This window comes from Aedes albopictus, chromosome 2 (assembly GCF_035046485.1).
Source record: "Aedes albopictus strain Foshan chromosome 2, AalbF5, whole genome shotgun sequence".
NCBI classification, from domain to species: Eukaryota; Metazoa; Arthropoda; class Insecta; order Diptera; family Culicidae; genus Aedes; species Aedes albopictus.
In genome coordinates, this window is record NC_085137.1 from 373915978 (window position 1) to 373934960 (window position 18983).

An 18983-nucleotide genomic window follows, 5' to 3' on the forward strand; every position below is an offset into this window, starting at 1 on the left:
GCTCTTTCCTAGGTTCTACTACTTATCTCTCCTCAAGTATTATGCGGCAAAAATACCAACACTCATGGAAAACATTATTCTCATCGTCAGCGTTTATTCTTTTGGATATGATTATGTACAAATTACCAGTAAAAAATAAAGTATGATATCTGAAACGTGAAATTTGATAACACGCATAGTTTGTGATTCGGAAATTGTGTCATAGAGATTTAGTTAGTTAGAGAAATATCTAATTGCAAACCCTAAATGTATCCAAGGTCATTAAATTGAAATCTGTGCGCATCAAACATTTTCAGAGTCGCTTACTGCAGAGCGTTCTAATCCTTGATTTGGTCTGAGAATTCTGATGCTTCGCTCAAACGTCAAAAATGCTGGGCACCGCACCGTTGCGTTGAAATGATTTGAATCAATGATGCAGTATTTCACATCAAATGATCACAGGAGCAATAAAATGCGAATGATCGAATTTGTAGCGAAGCATTGAGTTTTTCAACGCATACTTTTTTAAAACTCAGCTTTGCAATGATCATTTTTGAAGACTGCTCCGAATGCTGCTCAATCTGCAATGGATGGTTTCATGGCAGTAAATAGTATTTACTGCCATGAAACCATCCATTGCAGATTGAGCAGCATTCGGAGAATGCATTTCTCCAGGCCAGATACGATCCATTTCATCACAAGTTCGACATCTCACTCTCGTTACCAAAACATTCCCACCGCCGCGCCACCAACCGTTACCCACCAAAACACACCATCATCGGTCGACACCATCTATCCTCCTAAAGATGACGACGACGAATAATGCAAGATCGATTCCCCGCATGTAGCTCATCTTCGAATGCTGCAGCAGCAGTCACTGACTGACTGACTGACTACTGTTGCCCGAGGGTGCCGCTATATCTCATCATCTTCACGCGAAGAGCGCAGCATTATTTTAACACAACAGCCCATCTTCGGTGGTAGCAAGCAACAACAGCGCCATCAGCAACGCCGTCGTGGTGCTGCGGGGATGCGTGCCACCTCTATTCGGTTTTGCTTTTCGCTTTCGCTTTATTTTGGTTGTTTCAACGGTTAAATAAACACTTTTCGATAATCGATTCAATTATTTTGAAATTAAACATGAATGAAAGTGAGAGTACTGGCTGGCTGGCTGGTTGGCTGACTGCTGGCCCGAACCGGGCGGGGTTCCGAGTGTGAATCTCCTTCGCTGCGCTGGTGTATCGCATCAGGGGGGTTTTGGGCAATGAGTGCCCCTATCGATTTCTCGATTTTACATTGCTTTTGAATTTTAGCCCTTGGCTAGTTAATTTCGGAACCCACGGCTTAACATCCCAACTCACATTTTGTGAATTTGCCCTGAAATGCCAGGTCCTCGGTTGGAAAGGTATATGCTTCAACCAGATGCACACCACTTTACTATTATTCGTCCATTATGGTCATGTGGTAATATATCGAGAAATTTTACAACCAAAAGTACTAAAACTGTCCCCAAACGATATTACCGCCGCTTTTCTGTCAAAAAATGTTTAGATTTTAATTAATTCAATCAAATGTTAGCTTTTTTATTATTTTTTAATAAATTCCTATAAGCTTCCGAGATGTCAGCTCGTACTCTAAGCTTGTTACTAGCTGACTCTAAGACTATCCCCACCACTGGGGTGCTAAATACTCATGCAACAGAAAGTACGCTCATACGCTCTCTATTTTTCTGCTCTCTGCTGGATAGAGAACGTAGTTATGGTTTCTCTAAACTGCGAGCCCTACTATTGGTAGATGACAAAGGGCTTCTCTCCGCGTCCTGTTTAGCAGCGACCAGTGCGGATCGCTTCGTTTTATGGGGCTCTATTTTGTGCTAAAAGATTCGTGAAGCGTTCTTCGCCTAAGAAAGCAAAATTCATGAAAACTTACGAATATATCGTTATTTACCAAAGCTGCATTTAAACCCAATCTCCCCTCACTGTTTTTGCTGCAAGCTATGTGCACAGCAGTCTCCTCAGGCCTATACAGAAGAAGATGCTCTATGATACGATGCGTTTTACATGCGTCTGAATTGCCTGCTGCTGCTGCACCATAACCCCCACCAAACACCGTCAACAGTCATGCATCATTGCGTCCATCCAACCCGAACGACGACGACGACGACGCGGGGGAAACGTGAAAGATGATGTTTATCTTGGAGATGAGTTGCTGTTTTGTAACGATAACAATAATAGTGTTTTTTTTTTTCTCTTTTCTGCGCGCCCCGCATCCATCCGGAAGGCGATTTTTGTTTGGGATAAAAATCAATATCCAGCTAGTTTGGTTCGATGTCCGAAGTTTCTGTAAAAATAGAAAGGACGTCGTCTGGAGTGTGGATTCCACTTACGGGAATGTTTCTATTTTTGTTCGCGTCATGGCACATATGGATAGCGTCAGATTGATTTAGGATAGGTAGTGTGATAACATGGTGATATGTGATAACATGTGACAAATGGGAACAGTCCATAGTACGCTAGTGTTGTGAGCTCGTTTCATGCCAATTTATTTAATTTATCTTTACTTGTAAATTTCATCCAGTCCAATCGTTCACAGACGTTTTTTTAGATACAGATCATCATTACTGTTTCTTCATATTCACTACAAAAACGGCAAAACACAGACACTTCGAATTTCTAAGAATTTTCTATTTTATTAACTGGTGATGACCAATCGATAAACTTTTCAGCGTAAAACGTAACTTGGATCTTCGGATTTGTGTTTTTAAAAATTCTAAAGATGGTTATATCTTAAGTGCTCTTAAGTGAGTATTTTTAAAATGTTTTTCTAATGTACAAAAAGAGCGGCTTATAGTTGTTTCAGCTTGCAAGTACGTACACGTTGCATTAATACGACCACTATTTGAGTTACTGGTGGAAAATAGTAAATAAAAATCAACTGTTCCTTTAAAGATTCATCTGGGAATTTCAACCGTGATTTCCTCTGGTATTTCTCCAGAAGTTCCGTCCGGAATTCACTTCTTCCTTTTACAATTTCTTCAGGAGCCTTTTGGGATTTTTCAAGGCGTTTCTTGAGAAGTTCCCTCTGTGATGTATCCAGGAGTACCAGGAATACACTAGGAATTATTTTTGTAACACCTTCAAGAGATCCTTATAAGATTTCTATAAAGATTCCTCAGGAAATGGGGTTCGTTTTAGAATGTCTTCCGAAGTACTTTTACCGGGTTTCCCAGAAGTCCTGGAGAAATGTAATCTCAGAAGGAGTTTTTGAAGGAAACCCACAACGAACCTCTGGAGGAATCTATACAAAACTGCTGGAGATATTCGAATATAAAAATTGGGGATTGGGCTAGGTTTAATTTGGAAGAAGTTCCTAAAATAATTCCGGAATCTGAGATGAACCAGCCTCGGGCTGAAAATCTCATAAATAAAGACATAAAAAAATTAATAAAAATTCCGGAATCCTTCAAGAAGTGTTTCCTGGACAAATTATTGGAATTTCTGAAAGAATGCCTGGAAGGAACTTTTTAAGCAATCCCGGAGGGAACTTCTGGAGTAAATCCAGGGGAAACTCCTGAAAGGATCCCACAAGGAACTTTTGGTGTGATTTCCGGAGAAAATCATGAAAGAATCCCAGTAGTATGGGTGAAAATCATGAAGGAATTCTAACAGGAGTTCTTATAGTGATCCCGTTAAGAGCTAATAAAATGCCCCCAAAGAAATTCTTGGTGGAATCCATGGAAAGATCTTCTGGATCAATCCCAGAGAGAACTTTGGAGACATCTCAGGAAAAAACTTCTTGAAAAGTCCCACAAGGAACTCCTTGAGGAATACAGAAAAAAAAACCTGGAAGAATCCCGGAAGGAATTCCTGGAGAAATCTTTGAATTTTAAAAGGATGTATCTCAGAAGAAACTTCTTGGAAAATCCCAGAAGACACTTGAAGAAATCCTAAAAGAAATTGAAACTGAAATACCCAGAAGGGTGAATCTTTGTAGAAACTCTTGGGTAAATTCCAGAAGCAACTTCTTGTCAATATTGGAAATTTTTGGAGGAAACCCAGAGGAAACTTCAGCGGGTAAAGGAAATCTGAAGGAATCCTCGAAGCCGTTCCCGGAGAAATCTAAGTGATTCCCTGAGGAACCTCAGAAAGAACTAGAAAAATCACAGAAAAAACATTTGAAGAATTTTCAGACGGAACTGGAGGAGTTCTCAAAAAAGGAAAACCTAAAAAAAACTTTTTGACGAATTTGACTGACTGCTAACGACCGTATTGACGAGTATTTCGCTTGTTTTACGGCTCTTTCAGTCTATATTAAGCAGCTAAAACGCCTTTCGCTTAATATAGACTGAAAGAGCCGTAAAACAAGCGAAATACTTTTTGACGAATCCAAGAAGATACTTCTTATGGATTTCCAAAATTAATTTCTGGAGAAACACCAGAAAAACTGCAGGAGTAATTTCAGCAAGAACTCCTGTGGGTCTCTCGAAGGAATCACTGGAGAAATATTAGAAAGAAATCTTAGATTATTCTCTGAAGGTACTCCTCCCAAGTAACAATTTCATTGGTGATTGGTTTTCTTTGATTTTTATTAGGGGTTTATAACAGCAATAATTTAAACTCACAGTTTTATGACTACTTTTATGAAAACCATTGAAAAAATGTTTTATAGTATACTTGAAGATATCCATAAAGACAGATTTCAAGAGTAAACAAAACTTTCCGATATGTAAACCTTCTGGCAATCATTATTACCACAATAAAACTGTTAAAACTCTCAACAGATGGCGATCCGTTCGATTAGTAACTAATGGAAAAGCAGAACTACGACACTGCTAGGTTTATTGCGGTCATCATAAAAGTAAACTTGCTTTCGTTTTATTTTCGCTAATTATGGTTGTCGCCATATTGAAGAATTAGCTAACGTGAATGGAAAATAGTTCATTTTGCTCAAATTTGCAATGAATTGATAGTTTGCCACCATTTCCATAACATGCTCACATAAATAAACTCTCTCTGCTGAGTTTTCTTGTGATTCGACATCGTTTAACTAAATTCACAAATTGATTTATTTCATTCCAAGATGATAATATTCACTATTTTCGAAGCGCATTAATTTTATGATTCTGCAATATTGCTTTGAAATAATCGCTTTCTACTTACGAATGATGTATCCTCCTGAACTTGACATGCCATCGAAGAAGCTTCTCTGCATCTTGAGCTGTCATAGTTTTTGTTGAAAAAAAAAACAACAACAATCGAGAATTTTTCAACTAGGTTTTAAAACGGGTTTATTGCTACTCTTAATGCGGTTTGCAAAACCTCTCCGAGAGTGGTCCACTGAGCCGGAAGATGCTCTTAAAGAGGTTATCAAGAGGTTTTGATGTATGATTCAGTTTTATTGCAAGTTTTATAAAATTGGTCAGGAAGATCTCTTGTAAAGCCGAACAAAACTTAAAATGTTACTTGGGCCTGGAAGAATTCCAGAAGGAGCTCCTGAATGAATCTTTGAAAGAACTCTAGGAGGAGTATGAGAAGAAACTTCCGTAGGAAAATCAGAAGAAATTTATGGAGGAATTCAGAAGAAACCTCTGAAGAAATGCCTGAAACAATCCATGGAGGATTATCACTCTGCAACAGGCTAATTCGCTGGCATTTTTTAACTAACTAAAGTTTACCTAGTAGCTCATTGCTGTATATATATTTCAAAAAAAAAATAAAGATGGGGTAGTCACCGCCTGGTCGCTATTTAGGGAATATATACCCCTAATCTCCCCCTCGTAGACTTTCGTCCATACAAAAATTTCAAAATATGTATGGAGCGTAGACTTTGGCCAGACCCCCCTCCCCCCAAAAAGTCTACGTGGTTTATGAACGGCCCCTTAGTGAATCCCCTAAGTGACTTCTTTAATAATGCGAATCAGAATATGGGAGAGAACCAGCGAATTGTTTTAAAAAGTGGGCACTGGGCAGGCTTAATGCACACTGAGCTCCATTTGTAGATTCTTTTGAGCTCCATTAAAATTTTGTAGATTGTATGTCAAATTGTGATTGTTCAAGCTGTTTTCCTCATTGTTCAAGCTGTTTTCCTCATTTGGGACACGATTTACCAAATAAACCGTTTTTATTTATACTATATACTATACACGGGGGTGGAAGCTCAGGTAAAATATTATCTCCTGGGTGCCCATTAAAAACACCAACCCCGGCGAAGGCTGGCGCTTGAGCCTAGCTATTTAGCATTGTAGTTGGAAGAAATGCCAATGTAGAACCCGTAGCTTCCGGGAAGGTAAGCCCAGCTCCCTGGGCTAGTGGGTTGTGTCAGGCCCTGCGAGCCAGCCGTAAAAAAGACTAGCACCGGAAAATCAACAAGAGAAGAATGCGAACCGATACCAATGGTGACGACCACAGCGACGAAAAGGGACTTGCGATTGGAAGCTCGGTACGTGGAACTGCAGATCTCTCAACTTCATCGGGAGCACCCGCATACTCGCCGATATACTGAAGGACCGCTGGTTCGGAATCGTAGCGCTGCAGGAGGTGTGTTGGACAGGATCTATGGTGCGAACGTTTAGAGGTAATCATATCATCTACCAGAGTTGCGGCAACACACGTGAGCTGGGAACAGCTTTTATAGTGATGGGCGACATGCAGAGGCGCGTGATCGGTTGGTGGCCGATCAACGAAAGAATGTGCAGGTTGAGGATCAAGGGCCGACTCTTCAACATTAGCATGATAAACGTGCACAGCCCTCACTCCGAAAGCACTGATGATGACAAAGACGCATTTTACGCGCAGCTCGAACGCGAGTACGACCGCTGCCAAAACCACGACGTCAAGATCATCATAGGGGATCTAAACGCTCAGGTAGGCCAGGAGGAGGAATTCAGACCGACGATTGGAAAGTTCAGCGCCCACCAGCTGACGAACGAAAATGGCCTGCGCCTCTTCGATTTCGCCGCCTCCAAGAACATGGCCATTCGTAGCACCTTCTTCCAGCACAACCTCCCGTATCGTTACACCTGGAGATCACCACAACAAACGGAATCGCAAATCGACCACGTTCTGATGGATGGACGGGACTTCTCCGACATTATCGACGTCAGGACCTATCGTGGTGCTAATATCGACTCTGATCACTATCTGGTGATGGTTAAACTGCGCCCAAAACTCTCCGTTATTAACAATGCACTGTACCGGCGGCCGCCCCGGTACGATCTAGAGCGACTGAAGCAACCGGATGTCGCCACCGCATACGCGCAGAATCTCGAGGCAGCGTTGCCTGACGAGGGTGTGCTCGATGTGGCCCCTCTAGAGGACTGCTGGAGTACAGTCAAAGCAGCCATCAACAACGCAGCCGAGAGCACTATCGGGTACGTAGAACTGAGTCGACGAAACGATTGGTTCGACAAGGAGTGCAGAGCGGTTCTGGAGGAGAAGGATGCAGCGCGGGCGGTAATGCTGCAGAATGGAACCCGACAGAATGTGGAGCGATACAGACAGAAGCGGAAGCAGCAGACCCGTCTCTTCCGGGAGAAAAAGCACCGCCTGGAAGAAGCGGAGTGCGAGGAAATGGAACTGCTGTGCCGTTCCCAAGAAACACGTAAGCTCTACCAGAAGCTCAACGCATCATGCAAAGGCTACGTGCCGCAAGCCGAAATCTGCAGGGATAAGGACGGGAGCCTCCTGACGGACAAACGTGAGGTGATCGAAAGGTGGAAGCAGCACTTCGACGAGCACCTGAATGGCGAAGAGAATGTAGGCACGGAGGACCAAGGCAGCGGAGGAAATGACTATGTTGGTGCAGCAGAGGACGGGAACGAACCAACTCCCACGCTGAGGGAAGCTAAGGATGCTATCCACCAGATCAAAAACAACAAAGCGGCTGGTAAGGACGGTATCGCAGCAGAACTCATCAATATGGGCCCGGAAAAGTTGGCCACCTGTCTGCACCAGTTAGTAGTCAAGATCTGGGAAACCGAACAGCTACCGGAGGAGTGGAAGGAAGGGATAATCTGTACCACCCACAAGAAAGGCGACAAGTTAATGTGTGAGAACTTTCGAGCGATCACCATTTTGAAGGCCGCCTACAAAGTGCTATCCCAGATCATCTTCCTTCGTCTTTCACCTAAAGTAAATGAGTTCGTGGGAAGTTATCAAGCCGGTTTCATCGACTGTCGTCAACAACGGACTAGATCTTCACCGTACGGCAAATGCTCCAGAAATGCCGTGAATACCAGGTCCCAACGCACCACCTGTTCATCCATCGACTTCAAAGCGGCATACGACATTATCGACCGCTCAGAGCTATGGAAAATCATGGACGAGAACTGCTTTCCCGGGAAGCTTTCCAGACTGATAAGAGCAACGATGGACGGTGTGCAGAACAGCGTGAGGATTCCGGGTGAACTATTCAGTTCATTCGAATCTCGACGGGGACTACGACAAGGTGATGGTCTTTCCGGCCTACTCTTCAACATCGCCCTGGAAGGTGTTATGCGTCGAGCCGGGCTCAATAGCCGGGGTACGATCTTCACGAAATCCGGCCAATTTGTCTGTTTTGCGGATGACGTGGATATTATTGCTAGAACATTTGGAACGGTGGCAGAACAGTACACCCGCCTGAAACGCGAAGCAGCAAAGGTCGGACTGGTGATGAATGCGGCTAAGACAAAGTACATGCTGGTAGGTAGGACTGAGCGAGACAGGACAAGCCTTGGCAGCAATGTTACGATAGACGGGGATACTATCGAGGTGGTAGAAGAATTCGTCTACCTTGGTTCCTTGCTAACGGCTGACAATAACGTGAGCCGTGAAATACGAAGGCGCATCATCAGTGGAAGTCGTGCCTACTATGGGCTCCAGAAGAAACTGCGGTCAAAAAAGATTCACCCACGCACCAAATGTACCATGTACAAGACGTTAATAAGACCGGTGGTTCTCTACGAACACGAGACATGGACGATGCTCGAAAAGGACCTGCAAGCACTCGGAGTTTTCGAGCGACGGGTGCTAAGGACGATCTTCGGCGGCGTGCAGGAGAACGGTGTGTGGCGGAGAAGGATGAACCATGAGCTCGCTGCACTTTACGGCGAACCCAGCATCCAGAAAGTGGCCAAAGCCGGAAGGATACGATTGGCAGGGCATGTTGCAAGAATGCCGGACAACAACCCTGCAAAATTGGTGTTTGCTAATCATCCGGTTGGTACAAGAAGGTGTGGAGCGCAGAGAGCACGATGGGCGGACCAGGTGGAGCGTGATCTGGCGAGTGTTGGCGTGACCGACGTTGGAGAGCTGCAGCTGCAAATCGAGTATTATGGCGGAAAATTGTTGATTCAGTATTATCATGAATTTGATGTTAACTAAATTAATGAAAAAATGAACTATAAAACTTAATTACTCTACAACAGCAGAGTCACTCCAAGCGGGAACGCCAATCCTTATATTGAAAAAAGCCCACAATTTTGTACCAATTCGACATGGAATAACCCAAAAGGATCCGCCAAAAGGGTGCCACGCCGTTAGCAGCACCAAATGCAATAAAACGAAAGGGTGCACGCTTTAGCTTTAGCCATTTCGACTACCGCAACAATAGATAACCGTGTAGGTAGGACTACTAGAGTGAGGGAGGGTGCAGTACCACAGTCAGCCATGGGGTTTGTGGATAGTCAGACAGTTAGCCGTCTGCCGGGCGAGGATAAGAGGTGCCGGGCAGGACATTTTCTGCCGCCGACATGATCCGTCTGTCTGTGTGTTCGTGTAAAAATATTGCTGCACATGGGTTTTCCGTCTCCTCTTGCGCTGTACACAGCTACACAGTTGCTACGGGTGTATTTCTGTACACCTTGGGTATTTTCATTCGCTTTCCTCCCTTCTGATAGATTCTGTCAGTCACATTTTCGATGACAATAATTTTCGTCTGCTTTGGTTTTTTTTTTTTTCAATCTTCTCGTCTGGCGAGTGTTTCGCCCAACGAGATAGATGCTGCACGAGCGAATCCATGAGCAATTCTGGTGCTTTATTGCTTGTGTACACCGTAACAGGTTTGAATTTTGCGTCCTTTTACGCTTCCTTTTCGCTGAGGGTCTTGTCTCTGACAATGGGGTTTGGAATGTGACATTTGCTACCTGTTTGACCGCCGATTTCAGTTCAGGAGTGGGTAGGGAATGGAACGGAATAAGGGCCTCATGGTGTGCACAGGTTGATTTTCGTGCTCTATACTGCCTACGAAATTCAAAGTGCAGGGCTCCTATGGCCATGCTGAAGGTATCTGTCTTCAGTTCTGGTTCGATCAAGGAACTTTTCGTAATCGAAATGTTCTTGAATCCCATGGACATAGAGTAATTTCGTGTCTGCCTCACGATATAAACATGCAAAATGGTCATTGACAGAGGAAGCTTTTGGTTAATAACTGTGGAAGTGCTCTTATAACACTGAGAGCTGAGAAGCAGGTTTTGCCCTAGTGAAGACGTTAAGCTAAGAAGAAGAAGAAGATGGTGAAGATTCGTTAATGACAGCGGTTACAAGAGGTAATTCTAGTATTTAGCAGAAATCTGGATACTGGATGAGAATTGAGCATTATCGATTGAAATTGAAAAAAAAATGCGAAAACTTCAAAGAGCTGTCATAGGCTAAATTTGGGGTATATAAGACTATTTTTTTCATGAGAGTGTATCAATCAACGTCTATATGCTTGCAATATATAATAAGAAGAAATTTATCTTATTTTTAACTTGTAAGCCGGAAAAGTGAGTATCCAAAAACTGCGCGCCCAATGCACAATGGGTCCAGAGCCGTATTTACGAAGACAAAAATGTTTGTGCCTAAACCATAAGTTTTAGATACATGGTGTCTTTGGGAAACTTTCTTCTTATTTTACGACCTTTTTTCTCATTATTGTGAAATTAGGGTGGTCCCTCTAGTTTCGCTGATCCAAACATCTGCTTTTTAATAGTTTTATGTACGTTCACAAAATGTTCTACAAAGTTGTAAAAGAACTTATTTGGAGCAAGTTTGCCGAAGAAACCATTATTCTATCTCTTATGGTTCCTAACTTAATTTTTTTTTAAATATTCATGTTAGGGTGATCCATGAATTTCAGTTTTCCTTAAATAACTTTTAATTAGTTCGTTTCTCGTAAATACTTTGTTCCGACCACTTTTAGAACTATCAACGACGCAACTTTTTTCCAAAGAGCTCAAAGTTCTAACTCGCGTAATTAAAAAGATATTGGCATTTTTCTTCAAAAAATCACTTTTTTCAAAAAGTCATATCTCAAAAAGGAGCAAATGGATTTTCATTCTCCCGGTTGCATTGGAAAGATCGTACTCTGTTCTATTTATGGCGAAAAAACTGTAGGTACCTTTTTTGTTTAAAGCTTTTTATTGAATTTTGAAAATACGATTTTTTTTTATGGAAAAGCAGTTGTAACTTTGAAAATCGATGAGATACAAACTTGGCGTCTTCGACAAAATTGCGAGTTTTTGGCTGTTCTAAAAGTGCCCAGAACAAAGTATTGCGAAAAAATCAACACATAAAATTATATTGAATAAAAACCGATTTTCATATGAAAAATGACACATTTAAAGAAAATTCAATTCGTCTTTGTTAGATAGATCAAAGTAGCTTGATAAATGGTCATCCATTTAATTCTAGAACCAATGTTTATTTATACTGTCATCATCATTTAGGCACAATGTTGATAAGATATTGTAAATCATGTAACTTTAATAGGCTTTTACGTTAACATAAACATATTCTAGCGATTGACATTTTCACTATCCATACATTGGAGTGATGAAATTGAAATTAAATTGATGAAAATCAGCTCGAAATCACATTTTAAGTTGAGTTCATTGACTAATTATGGATTATAAGCATATTTAAACATTTTCGACATGGTTGCTTCGATCTATCTAACAAAGACTAGTTGAGTTTGCTGATATTGTTCCGCTCGGTTTTTATTCAATATAATTTTATGTGTTGATTTTTTCGCAATACTTTGTTCTGGGCACTTTTAGAGCAGCCAAAAACTCACAATTTTGTCGAAGACGCCAAGTTTGTATCTCATCGATTTTCAAAGTTACAACTGCTTTTCCATAAAAAAAATCGTATTTTCAAAATTCAATAAAAAGCTTTAAACAAAAAAGGTACCTACAGTTTTTTTACCATAAATAGAACAGAATACGATCTTTCTAATGCAACCGGGAGAATGAAAATCCATTTGCTCCTTTTTGAGATATGACTTTTTGAAAAAAAGTGATTTTTTGAAGAAAAATGCCAATATCCTTTTAATTACGCGAGTTAGAACTTTGAGCTCTTTGGAAAAAAGATGCGTCGTTGATAGTTCTAAAAGTGGTCGGAACAAAGTATTTACGAGAAACGAACGAATTAAAAGTTATTTAAGGAAAACTGAAATTCATGGATCACCCTAACATGAATATTTAAAAAAAATATAAGTTAGGAACCATAAGAGATAGAATAATGGTTTCTTCGGCAAACTCGCTCCAAATAAGTTCTTTTACAACTTTGTAGAACATTTTGTAAACGTACATAAAACTATTAAAAAGCAGATGTTTGGATCAGCGAAACTAGAGGGACCACCCTAATTTCACAATAATGAGAAAAAAGGTCGAAAAATAAGAAGAAAGTTTCCCAAAGACACCATGTATCTAAAACTTATGGTTTAGGCACAAATATTTTTGTCTTCGTAAACACGGCTCTGGACCCATTGTGCAATGGTCATAAGACAAAATAGCTAATATACTAAAATTTTTAACTATAATTCCATGCAAATCCAAGGCATACTAATCCAGAACCATGCAGTTGCACGGCTAAAATTTCGCCAAGTTTTGCACACTTCATAAGAATAACATGGAGTGTGCAACAATAGGCGAGTTTTTAGCTGTGCAACAATTGGAAAATTACCTTCAACAGTACATACATTTTATGATATTATAGAGAAAATTAAATTATTTATTTTATCATATGTGAAATTTGGCGAACCATTTCCTTTTTTGTGGCTTGATAATACTGGTTGTCTTCGGCTTCAAGCGCTGTCTTGTATAAGTTGTTGACATCAGCAATTTTCCCAGAATTCTCTCGGTAAATTCTATTGCAAATCTCTGAGTTCTGCTTGAATTACATCTGGGACTCTTTCTTGTAATGCTTCCGAAATTTCTCTAAGAATTTTACAGGAGTCCTTGAGTTAACCCCGGAATTTGTTCCAGAGGTTTTTTTTCATAAAATTTCGGAGTTTCGTGGAATTCCAACCAACCGCGTGAAACGGTTGTCATGCACAAACAACAGGACTGAAGCCAAAAATTTGGTGCTGATTGGTGCTGAATAGGCGGTTACATTAGGCTAGAAACAGTGATCTTCTCTGTTGGAACGTTGAGTAGAATTAGCTTAGGGTCAAATACACAGAAAAAAAACTGAAAAAAACTATTGGAACAGGCGCGACAATCACATTCAATAGATAGCAGCATTGTTTTAAATTAGTTAAATGTACTTATCTTCGTACGACAACGTTCGTTTCCACACGTAGCAGCGTGGGCAGAGACTGTAATCTCGTAAACAAACCCGTGGCGCCTCACCAAAGGTGGCGGCTTCAAGAACTAGCGCTTTCTTCAGGGGCTTGTTCCATACCGGATCCCTTTCAAAATTTATCCTGTAATTATTCCTAAAATTTATTCCGTAGTTCATATTGCTATTCCTAACGAAATTCATCTCATTATTGCTCATCGAAATCTCTTGAGGAATCCTCGGAGGAACTTGTCGAAAAATCCCCGGGTGAACTCCGGTAGATTCTAAGACAGTAATCTTCGACCTTACTGTCTTTACGGGCCAAAGCTGATTTTGTTTTTGTTTTTAAAAAGACGGCGGGTTACAAATCATTACATAATTAATTTTCAACAACTTGCAAATTTCATCACAAAATTCATAAAATTTTGAAAAACAATATTTTTAGATAAAAGAAATAAGCCATAATATGGTGTCCACTACATCACCAAAACTTGGAAACCTGAAATTTTCAGAAGATTTTCTTGAAAATCTCACAGATCTCATGGAGAATATTGTGGAATTATTTACAGAATTTTATTGCCATGCTTGAAGAATTTATTACTAAATCCCAAAATGCAATTATATAAAGTTATATAATAAAGTTCTTTTGTGGAAGCTTATTAAAATAAAAAAGAATTTCTACAAGTTTTTTTTTTGGAATTTCAGACGGATCTAGAGAAATTTTTCAATTGATTTGTATGTAGTATTTTAGAGTTTTAAAAACTTCCTGGAGAATATTGTGCAAATCCTCAAAGGATTTTATTTGATTCGCAGAGAGCCTGCAAACATGTTTTTTTTGCGAAATACATGTTAAAATTCAAAGCTTCTTTAGGAAAAATAACATTGCATAAGATCGTAAAAAAATTCTTATTTTTTGTTCGTGTTTCGCCACATCCATTGTAGGCTGAATGCTTCTCTTTTTTCATTTAATTCCCTGTTCATAAGTATCATCGTAAAATAATCAATTTCTAACGCAAAATTCGACTTTATGAACAAATGGAACAGATGGTTCAGATCGTAGTAAACTGTGGTGGCGTGCGGACGTGTTCCGAACTCCTGACGTTTATTTTTTCGCCGATGATTTGGCTGAAGAAAAATCCAAAAGTGTTTCAAGATTACCGGCCTGATGGAAGCCATAAATTCTACCCGGGATCCGATGGTGAGATAGATGGCATTCGTTAGCATACGTGAGTTCTTGCTTCATTCCTGACGTGGAGAAATGGGAATTTGCGGCTCGACGACTCAAGGAAAGGACGTATCAACAAGCGAACCCTCTTTGATGCATTTGTAGGAGAAGGAATGGTAAGACGCAATCCTCCAATTTGAGAGTGCGAGTGGTAAGTGATCGACCATCGGAACAGTAAGAAGAATATACATGATGTGAGGACATGAGTTCTGTTCAACGATGTATGTGGGCATTGCTCTGAGTTGCTGCATCCTGCCCTTACCCATTTCTCATCAAACGGGTAAGGGCAGGATGTAGCAGCCTTGAGCGGATTCAGCCTGCGTCGTTGAACAGGATTATGATTTCGCGCTCGTAAGGCGAATTTGCTGCTTCGTAGTACTAGTATTTTACAAATTCGCAAACCACAGAATCCATTGCAGAACCTGTGAACGAATATCTTCATTGGTGTATGTATAGCAGCAGAAGTAAATGATTATTGAACAACCAAATATTGATGTAATTTGGTGATACATATCAATCTCATTATACCTTATTTCCTATGTTTTATTGTTTAGGCATTTGTTATAAAATTGTACGATTTCCGTTTTTATATTGCGGGGTTTACACACATACACACGGAGGGGTAGCCTAAGGGAGTTAAATGAACTGATGACCGGACTTAAGTTCGTGGAGTAGCCAGTCTTTTGTCATGATTTAGCAACTCTATGTTGACTACCGAAGGAATTCAGGAATTTTAACTCACCCTGCTACATCAAACCATCAGGTAGATAATTCTCTCCCAGAATGATTCTGCAGTCATAGGTAATCCTTGCGCTGATGGTGGGTACACTATTATCATCATCATCATCAAATGGAACAGATGGTTAATATTTCAGTTAATTACTATACCCCAGTTTGTGGAAGTTTGATCGGGAGTTATGGTCTAGTTTTGTTTCTCAGTGAAAATTGTCAGTGACAGAACAATGAATTAATAAGTGAAAAATGTCGTTCATCAAAATGAATTTTATTTTGATCGCCCAGTTGAGACAAAATTCACGTTGATTTCACTCATTGAAAATGAAAGTTTTAAACTCTCCATTGCACAGATTTATGTATAGAGGATTTTTTTCTGGAACTTTCAAGAAGTATTGTGAGAGGATTCAAAAGGAGAGTATCTAGACCAATACCAGAATTGTTTGATGGAATCATGGATGTTTTCGATAGTTTAAAAGTCTAATATTAAAATGTGGTATTCGGCAAACTTGTAGATAAGTGTGTTTCCTACAATTATCACCAAGGACGCTATATTCTAAATCCAATATTTACGGCGTTTAAGTGCTAGTACCACCTACTGTTACTAAACGATCGGATTTTTCGATCGTTTAGTATGAGTAGGTGATACTAGCGCTCTCAAGCCGTATATATGAGAGTTAGAGTATGGCGTCTTTGGTGACAGTTGTAGGGAAAACACTAATCTATGCCGAATATCACTTTTTAATATTTTGCTCTGAACTGAATTATAGACAAATGAGTCAAATGATTGCCAGGTAATCGAAAACATCCTTGGATGAAATCCTGAAGGCATGTTTTGGCAACACCTCAGAAGTAAAAGTTAAATTCTGGAAGTATTTTTGAACTAAATTTCTGGTCCAAATGTTGAGCACATCTTTGAGTTTTATGGATAAATTTCAAGAATATTTAAAAAGTCTTGTAGTTTATAGCTTCTGTTGCAAAAATCCTTCCTAATATATACCCACAGAAATAGTTGATACTCTTTTCCTGCTCATACAAATATCAAAATATGATGTAAATTCTAATTGTCAATGTTGAACCTATCGGTGGGCCACATTCTAATTCTTCTCAATATCAGCACGCGGGCCGCACAAAAGCTCCTTGGGGCTGCAGTTTGGTGATCATCACTGTTCCAAAATTAACTCTGGAAGGATTTCAGGGAAAATTGTCTATAGAACCTACCGAAGAAAAATTGGAAGAATTCCTGGGATAAAACACGAAAAAAAAATCCTAGAAAAATTTCTGGAAGAATCCCAAAAAGCATTGTTGTAGAAATCTTAGAAAAAAATCCAGAAATCCAGAAGAAATTTTGCGAGAAATTCATGGTTCCCAAGAGAAGTTCCGGTAGAGAATACGGAAGCAAACTTCAAATTTTGGATGAAACTCCTCTAGACAAAAAAGTCCAGGAAAACCTCAAGGGTGAAAACCGGGAGGAATCTCAGATGAAATCTCAAAACCAATTCGGGCAGTTTATCAAAAGATTGCCTGGAAAAAAGTGTGCACAAATTGCTAGAGGAATCGCAAAAGGATTACAGCAGAAATTTTGTAAAAAAAACTTCTGTAGAAACTCAAGGAAGAATTCCTTGAGAAATTCCGGGAGAAAATATTAACCCTCTAACGCTCATGGTGTATGTAGAGCACCATCACTTCTTGGCCAATCTTACCTAAGCCAGTTCGCTTCTATGTTGCAAAATAACATTTGGAAAAAGGTTAGAGGCTTGTTAGAGTAATTGTACACTTTATTTATTGTTTCAATAGTTAAACGATTGTCAAGCAATCACTATTGATTTACAATTAAAAATTTGTTTAACGATTTCGATAAATTAAAGTAATTTCAAAATTCTTTTATTTGAGAACTGTTTAATCGATGCATTTATTAGCATTCAAAACTATGAAAAAAGTCGTAGGCGGAAAGGGATTGAGGACATCATGCAAGGAGCCCATAAAAGAAATTCGAAATATTTTGGCACATTTTTTGGAAACACTGTTTTGGCATATAAATAGACGTCCAAAACCGTAGTAAGAACAGCGTTAAATAGAAGATTTGTTTTAATCAGAACAGCTTTTACTTATTTATATAAAAATACTTAATTGATTTTTAAACATGAAACCTCACATGTATGTAGATCAGTCAACAAACCGCACCAATAATAATTATTCATCGCTCATCCAACAATGACTGTACGTCAACAAGTTCTCTTGAACAAAAGATTATCATTCCACTCCACCCTTTATCACCGTTGCTGCTACACTACATGCCCTACACCATCCATAAGGCAGGCAATATGACTCATCCTGAAGAATTTTCATGTCACTAGAACAACACAGACATCTTGTGGTGCCGCAAAGACCGCTTCCAGACTGTTCCACTGTAAACCAGACCAGAAAGAACACACCCCAATTTCCGGTCATCGTGATCATCGGCCGTTTATTTCTTCACCATGCCTGCGGGGATCGACCGACCGATCGATCGATCGATCGATCATGCGAGGTCTTTAAAATACGCTGCGTCGATCGAGATCCCGGTCTCGCAGCGTGACAACGGAAGAAAATCAGCAAGGCTCACGCTGCCGTGCGGAAAATCAATCTTTATGACTCACCATATGTAATTTCTCCTGATGATTGCCGGGGGGCTTAAGCGCACTGCTTGGCTGCTCACACACTGGTCGAAAATGACAGCTAACTTTCCTCTAGGATGTCACTCGGTGAAAACTGAAACCGAACTCCTTGCACTGTTTTAAAAACTCACTTCGTAACCGACAACGCACTGCTCTCGCAAATGACTGGAACGCTACTAAAAGGAATCGACGAGAAGCCAGACAGCTCCGATGAGATACGGTTTTCCTTTGTTATATTTTTTTTTATTTGCGCTGCACACTACACTAGCGACTCTCTTCGGCGGTTGTTATAATACACACTGGCACACACTTTGTGATGGTCGTCGTCGTCGCGTTTTTTCTTCTCTTTATTAATTTTTTTTTTCGCCGTAGTTTGGCGTGGCCCCACCTGAATATATGGGTGCAAAATGTAATATTATTACTCTCTTCGATTTGAACAACTACGAACACGGGCACAGCAGAAGGAGCGCGCGCGATCGCAAGGATGGACGACGGTCAGGAAGAAACGCAAAAAACGGCGAAGAAAAGAGACTCCACTGAAGAAGAGAGAGCGAACCGGTCAAATAATTAGCCAACAGGAATTAAAGGAAAAGGCAAGGCAAAATGGACAAAACTTGATCGCTTCGATCTTCTTCTTTGTTCATCGACGAGCACCGTATAATTTTCTTTCCTTTTTGGTGTATTGCAAAGAATGTAGTTCAAAACACTTGCACACTGTTCGTAAAACACCGGATATGCGATGTCACATCAATCATCCTTCCAATTGCAGCCAAAAAGAATGCTAATGTATCTACCAGATGCCCGTGTCCGGTGTTCAAGAAGAAAGCAACGAATATACACTTGGGACGCCTAGCAATAATCCTAACAATA

At 40.2% G+C, this 18983-nt stretch overlaps 1 protein-coding gene across 5 annotated transcripts in view; it reads right to left on the minus strand.

The window, feature by feature from the left end:
- LOC109401345 (synaptic vesicle membrane protein VAT-1 homolog-like) overlaps positions 1-18983 on the minus strand; it is a 209701-nt gene that overhangs the window by 190468 nt on the left and 250 nt on the right. Inside the window, exon 2 of one of the 5 annotated variants that reach the window (XM_062852957.1) lies at positions 18096-18286. The gene's annotated coding sequence lies outside the window, so the exon portion shown is untranslated. Of the gene's footprint in view, positions 1-18095; positions 18502-18983 lie in introns of all 5 variants that reach the window. The other 4 variants (XM_062852955.1, XM_062852960.1, XM_062852956.1 and 1 more) reach the window with 4 other exon arrangements.